Source organism: Gymnoscopelus microlampas (genome assembly GCF_963454915.1).
Source record: "Gymnoscopelus microlampas genome assembly, chromosome: 11".
Taxonomy (NCBI): Eukaryota; Metazoa; Chordata; class Actinopteri; order Myctophiformes; family Myctophidae; genus Gymnoscopelus; species Gymnoscopelus microlampas.
In genome coordinates, this window is record NC_139948.1 from 37,016,144 (window position 1) to 37,023,535 (window position 7,392).

General features: G+C 39.6%; 1 pseudogene across 1 annotated transcript; it reads left to right on the forward strand.

The window, feature by feature from the left end:
* Positions 1-4,273: 4,273 nt before the first annotated feature.
* LOC311054732 (4-galactosyl-N-acetylglucosaminide 3-alpha-L-fucosyltransferase 9-like) lies at positions 4,274-7,158 on the forward strand (annotated as a pseudogene). Its single transcript has 2 exons — positions 4,274-4,299; positions 6,373-7,158. The product of its transcript is annotated as a 4-galactosyl-N-acetylglucosaminide 3-alpha-L-fucosyltransferase 9-like (transcript).
* The last annotated feature ends 234 nt before the right edge of the window (positions 7,159-7,392 follow it).

Below are 7,392 nucleotides of genomic sequence, written 5' to 3' on the forward strand. Positions count from 1 at the left end.
GGGGCGAGCGATGTTGAAACTCTGTAAAAGAACGCGCATCTAAACCTTGCGTAATGTGATCAAACATGTAGAAGCATCATCTCCACAGTTGTAGTTCTTAGAAATGTTTGACATCTGTCTTTTTAAAGCAGATATATTTAACCCAACTCACAGTTCTCAACCACATCCCCCTGAATGTTGAAAAACTCATGTGACCAAAAACCTACACTAGGAAACTTACTACAAAATATGAGAACTAGCTGGGTAGGACCTAGGTCATGCTTTGAAAGGTATTTTATTGATAGATGCACCTGACAGATCAATTACAGAAATGTTATAGATTAGAATAAAACATTTACATTAAAAAAAAAAGAGTGTTAATTTAACTATGAAAAAAATGGACTTAGATGGCTGCCCACTAACCTGGAATCCAGACTGATTCACTATGTTCGGCGTTTTTTTTTCTCTCGCACTTCGCTTCAGTGAGGAAAAAAAAGAAAAAAGCTGATCGGGTGCTGGATTCCAGGCTAGCAGCCGACTGCTAAGGCAATACCAAATGTGTTCTGAAATTGGTCAATAATTTACTTATTTTAATAAGTGGTGCAAGCAATAACATTTGCTCTTAATCATGACATTTATGTAAACCAGCTGCCAGAGAGGTCTATCAACATTGTGTTCCCTGGCACACAAAGTACAATGTCTTCCCTATTGTTCACAAGCATGGAGCAACAATAAAATGACTCTGGGTCAATTCATCTCCTTTGCCTCCCCATACACTGATTAAACATACAAATGACTCTCAAAAGTGTAATAGTTTCTTCCTTATGATGTTATACAGCAAAGTTGGTGAAACTCTACACACATTACTTCTTGAGATATTTTGTTCACAGACAGACAGGGGCGAGCGATGTTGAAACTCTGTAAAAGAACACGCATCAAAACCTTGCGTATTGTGATCAAACAGAATCATGCAGGATGTAGAAGCATCACCTCCACAGTTGCACAGTGCTGAGACATTTTTGACATCTGTCTTTTTAAAGCAGATATATTTAGCCCAACCCACAGTTCTCAACCACATCCCCCTGAAGGTTGAAAGTCACATGACCAAAAACCTACACTAGGAAACTTACTACAAAATATGAGCACACTGGGTAGGACATGGGTCATGATTTGAAAAGGTATTTTATTGACAGGTGAGATGATGCACCTGACAGATTCATTAAAAAATGTTATAGATTAAAATAAAACATTTACATACAAAAAATGTTTTAACTGTTTTTTCAGTCCAGAATGGTATTCACAGGACTTTTCTATTTTATGTTTTACATGGTGTAGCTTTTTAGGAGGCTAGCCAAGCCGTCTGTAAGAGCAAAGTCTGTGTGTACGGTGTGTGTCTGTATGATTGTCTGGAGCTAATCTCACACTGCTGGAACGATCAGCAACAAACCTTGTATGCACACTGCCACTAGGCTAATAAATTAGTACCTCTATGTATTTTTTCCCCCCACATACAGTATGTTTTATATTTTCCGAAATATTTAACTGGAATTAGAATGGTAGTGATTGGGCCTCAGATTGGCTGAAACCGTGCCCAAATGTGGAGTCATAGGCCTACAGTACAAACATCACAGACATCACTGACGTCACAGGCTTGCTCCATGACGTTAGAGATTCACATTGGAGCCATGCCGTTCCCATGTGGATCCACATGATTCGATGTGTCTTTCTTGCCACGTCACGTGAAAGTCTAAACCGACAATGAACTGTTGGTGGTTTCTGGCACAGCAGCAGGTCTTTTAAGCTCGTGGACCACATGGCGCTTGCTGTTGTTGGCAGGGCTGTAAATAGGCTAAAAGCTTCTTGCTGTGCCCACCATTTTGCTGAGCAGGCCCTAATTAGAGACAGTGCTTTACACAGCCTGGGGGCCGTACAGGTCCTGTTTCCTGACAGGTTTCTCCGGGGCACTTATTTTCCTGTGGATGGATTGGGGGTACGGAGTCATGGCAGATGGGCCAAACCGTAAAATAAAAAGAAGAAATGTCACCCTTTAAGGTGTTTCTTCACACATAATGACCATTGCAGCTTGTTTCCTGGCTGCACTTTCATTTTGAAAAACCATAAAACAGGTTTTATTGGATTCCTGTCCTTTTCCGTCTCCCCTTCATCCCCTCATATTTCCTTTGATTCCTTTAGCAGGGCATTGTATTAGTGGAAAGAGTGTATGACGGGCTGGGAGGCAAGGCAAAAAGCACTCCTTTTCATCTGCATAACCCACTTCAACCAAGACATTTTTTATTTTATGAAGTACATGATGGAAAGTCATTTGTTGTGGCGTTGGGGGAAACATCTGCAGTATTATCTTCAGATCATTGTACAGTCCAGATCAGGTACAAATGTATGAGTTTTGTTCAGTTATTAGGGCAGAGACACGTTTATATATACACGTACACACATTGTACATAATGCTGATCTTTTTGTTAGTACCCCACCCTTATAAAACTATTTTTTATTTGCTCTTGTTTTTCTCTTTCTCTTTCATTTTTACTTATTTTTTATTATTGTTACCTATGCTGCTATATTGTCTGAAGGAAGCCAAATAAAAATAAGTTTTACTCTTATGTGCCTGTGCACAGGATGCACAATAAAGTACAACCTTGAACGCTGAGAGAGCTTTGCTTTAACACTTTGCAATTTATTTTCTTTCTATCTGTACTGTACTGAAGTACTGATCTATGGTACCTCTCTAGCATATCTTAGTTTCTTTATTTGTTGTTGGATACTTGGATTAACCTCATGTCCAGTGAGCAATGGTTGAATTTGATACAACACTTTAAATCAAGTGGTTTAAAATAAGCAGGCTGCAGGAGAGTTCAGAGGTGACGTTGAAATTCATTTAGAATGACACTACTTCGACAAAAATATACTGTATCATTGTACTGCAGCTGTGCTAGGCTAAATGTTGTCACAATGAGTGCAAAATTATGTTTCCTTTCTATGACATGGGAAAGTAATGTCTATAAGCATTTAGAGGAAACTACTCTTAGCAAACAAAGGACGCTACTTCACCAGTGTATTTTTAAAGAAAGGGGAAAAATAACTTTTATAGGGCAGGCTACTTGATTTGGTTATGTGTTGACATGTCTACTCTTTATGTGTGAAAGGAAAGTGTAGCTGACCTACTGTACAATGAAAGGCTTTGTGTGGCTTGGTGTGAAATTAACCACGTTCCTGACCAATTATTGTCATCGCTTATGTCTGGTGTTATGCATGTGAATAATATATGAGATTTAACACTGTCCTGCAGAGTAGAGCACAGACAATTAACGTGACAGCAAACTCCTGATACCTGCATTTGTGGATTTATGCCAAACGGTAATTAATGCACATTGGATTTAGAATGAAAATAAAATCATGTTGATATCAGAATCCACCAGGGACACGCTGTGCTGTGGCTCCACTGTGGATCCCAGACTTCATCAGTTCATCTACAGTTTCACATCAGTTGTCTATGACGTATGACTTCAAAGTTGGGCAAAGTTTCAGTCTGATCAGAGTCATTGACCTCTATAATAAAATATAAATTAAACATTTAAAAAAAGTAGAACACATAATATGAAATAAATTAGTTATTAGTATAGGTGTTATTGGTGGAGCTACTTCTGTAGTCTAGCCTCCTGCAGTGTGCACAAGAAATGTGGCACTGGTCGGTCCAGCAGTTTGTGAGAAACAGACAGACAGACAGACAGACAGACTAGCTGTTCGGCTGACCAACCATGTGAAGGGTCTCCCTCTGACTAAGGGTGGTGAGTGATGTTTCAGTTGAGTTGTGTGCGCTCAGAACAAGATGACACTAGGCACGTATCACACAACAAGCTCTGAAGTGTATCAGTAGTGTATCAGTAGTGTATCAGTAGTGCTTACGTAGATGAGAATGATTCTGGTGTACTGGGTCACACACACACACACACACACACACACACACACACACACACACACACACACACACACACACACACACACACACACACACACACACACACACACACACACACACACACACACACACACACACACACACACACACACACACACACACACACACACACACACACACACACACACACACACACTTGTACAGACAGCTAGACTCCATGCAAACAAGCTTGTGATCATGTACTACTTATGTCTGAATTGAAAGCAACGAAGGCTTGACTAAAATAACATGTTTTGCCATGTCAAATAGCGGCATCCAGTGGAGTAAAATGGCATTACATCTTCAATTGTTCTAATCTACATGAACCTGAGCATTCCTATTCTGAGGTGAGGTGAACATTCAGTGAAAAATAGCAGATCTACAAGCTCCACTAATTAACAAAGAAATTTGGTCTAGAGGGAAAAGGGCAGGGGACAAAGTATAGATGCCTGGGGACTGTGCTCAACAAAGTATATAGAATATATTGTGTATACAGTATATACATATAGTATATATATATATATATATATATATATATATATACTATATACTATATTATGTCCATTATCTTGCAAGCAATGTAATGGACTGGAGTCAAAAGTACAATTTGTCTTTGGAATGTAGTAGAGTGAAAATCATAAATATCCAAAAATACAAATACTCAAGTACAGATACTCAAAATTGTTTTACTTAAGTACAGTACTCCAGCAAATGTACGTCGTTACTGTGTCCACCACTGGTATTAGGGTATCCCTCTCTACTGAGAATTGTTATCATCAAGCAGAGTAATGTGGCATAATAATTCACCTCATTCTACTGGGGTTGGAAATTAACATGGATTGACTGCTCAGCAAATTCAACCACTTTAAGACAAATGAAAGATGCTGACGTTCGCCCTTTGAGCCATCGACTGGGTATAGGCTCTATTAGGCTGTTGGACGCACAAGGCAGCCCAGAAGGCTGCTCCGGGCAAATTATCAAACCCTGGTTTCACGGTTGAGTTGCAAAGACCTCAATAAACACCATGCCCAATAATATTTACTTGGATGATATTATTTGATGTATAACTAACCGTACGTAACCCTATGAAGTGATGCAACACTAGCTTCAGATAATACATTATACAGCACCAGTGGAAGCTGTGTAACATCCCACCTGGCATAGCAGACAGCAACCTATATGTTCAAAGGCAAGGCATAACACATAGCACATTAATATAAGTCTATTTTCTGCAGCGTTAGACAAGGTTTTTGATGTTCTTAAACAGATAAAACGTAAGTATTCAGCTATATAACTATATATTAACTATCATTTGTGAAAATGAGATGTAGTAATCACACGCAACAATTTGTCATTTTACAGCTCATCTTTTTTTAAGTATTTGCTTTGTTTACTGATAGGAGAGTTTCAGTTGTAGATAGGCAGGGAAACAGATAAGGGGTTATACTTGTGATATTTACATATCATGTCATATCTAGACAACAGTATCAGTTGCTTATAATATATAATTATATGCAAATTACTTAAAACGAAAAGTTCTGAAAAGGGGGATGTATAGGTAGCAAAATGGAAATGAATAATCATGACATCAAGTTGATAGCTGAACTGTATTGATTGTACTTGATAAAATATTGACCGATAATGTACATTCAAAATATTTAGCATTCATCTAGCATTCATCTATCTAGCTCTAATTCCAATGCTCTGGAACTTTCCACTGTTAAATATGAAATCATATTAATGATATAAGTATCATTGTATTTGTCATAGAGCTTGTGTGAGTTTACCGGGTTGGACTTAGCTTTTAAAACCCTAATTTCCAAAACAAATGTATTGTTTATCCTACTACTTTAATTGAAATGACCTCGATCAGCACACGATCACTCCACTTGTCTCCAAACTTGCCACATACTATTGATCCGTGCTCTGGCTAATACTAAAGCTTCTTTCCCCGCCTTCCATGTACTTCCATACTGTACGTTAATATAAAACTACATTTCCTACTACATCTTAACATTTTAGCCACAGCACCCCACACTACTGCGCATCTCCATATATGGTCATATCAGTTGGATCACTGGTGCAACGTAGATGTGATGTAGCTGATCGGGCCTAGATGTGAGGGCCTCAAAGCGGCCCAAACCTCTAGTTATTGTTTATGAGAATGCCTGTAAAGAATTCTGTAATTAATATATCAATTGGTGTTCAATTTCATTTAATTGAAGGCCTACATTAATGTGAACAACCATTGACCTTGACGTTTATTTCCCCATGCAGATGATGTTAACAGCATCCAGGTGCAAAATGAGAATTTTGCCTGGCAGCATCACATGGCTTCTTCCACTACCCTTCTTTCTTGCCTTACTATGGCTCTGTCTACCATTATCAAATTGGCTCTGAGTCTCGAACCAACTGCTTAGGATAGAAAACCAACAGGTCACAATGCTGATATGGCATTGGCCGTTCGGAGAGTCCTTTGACCTAAACTCCTGCGAGGCCATGTTCAACATCAAAGGCTGCTGTTTGACCGCTAACAGAGAGCTGTTCGGCATGGCGGATGCCGTCCTCATCCACCACAGAGAGATCGAACGGGATTTGTCTAATTTGCCACGGCTGCAACGGCCACAGTTTCAGAAATGGCTGTGGATGAATTTTGAATCACCCTCCAACTCCAAGAGAATAATTGGCCTAAATAATCAATTCAATCTGACCGTGAGTTACAGGCGGGATGCAGATATGAGTTTTCCCTATGGTTCCATCATCAGGAGGACCAGGGAGAAGACGCCTTATAATATCCCTCATAAAAACAAATTGGTCTGCTGGATTGTGAGCAACTGGAGCCCAGAACCTAAGAGAATAGACTACAACAAGGCTCTTCGCAAATTCATCCATATTCACTCCTATGGAAGGCCACTTTACTCCCAAGTCAGTGAGAGTGAATACACAATGATCGTAGCAAGCTGCAAATTCTACCTGGCCTTTGAGAACTCCATCCATGAAGACTACATCACAGAGAAGGTCTACACAGGCCTTTGGGATTGGGCTCTGTTCCCGTGGTGCTTGGGCCTTCAAGAGAGAACTATGAGAAGTTTATCCCTGGAGAAGCCTTCATCCACGTGGATGACTTCTCCTCACCCCAGGCCCTTGCCAAACAGTTCCTTCATCTGGACCAGGACATGGTCAGCTACCAGAAGTACTTCAACTGAAAGAGGAAACAAAGGGCTAGTCTCACCTTATTCCCCCTACAGACTGTACAGCTGTAATTACATAAGACAACACTATGGCAGCAAACAAACTGTTAACAATATGTATGAGTGGTGCTGGGGAAAGGAAATTGTTCAAGAACCTCTGAAACCTCTCCAACTTTTGTTTAATGACAAACAAACTGTCAATCTTCCTTTGTCATCCTTTTATGTTTTACTGGCAAATCACAATTGATT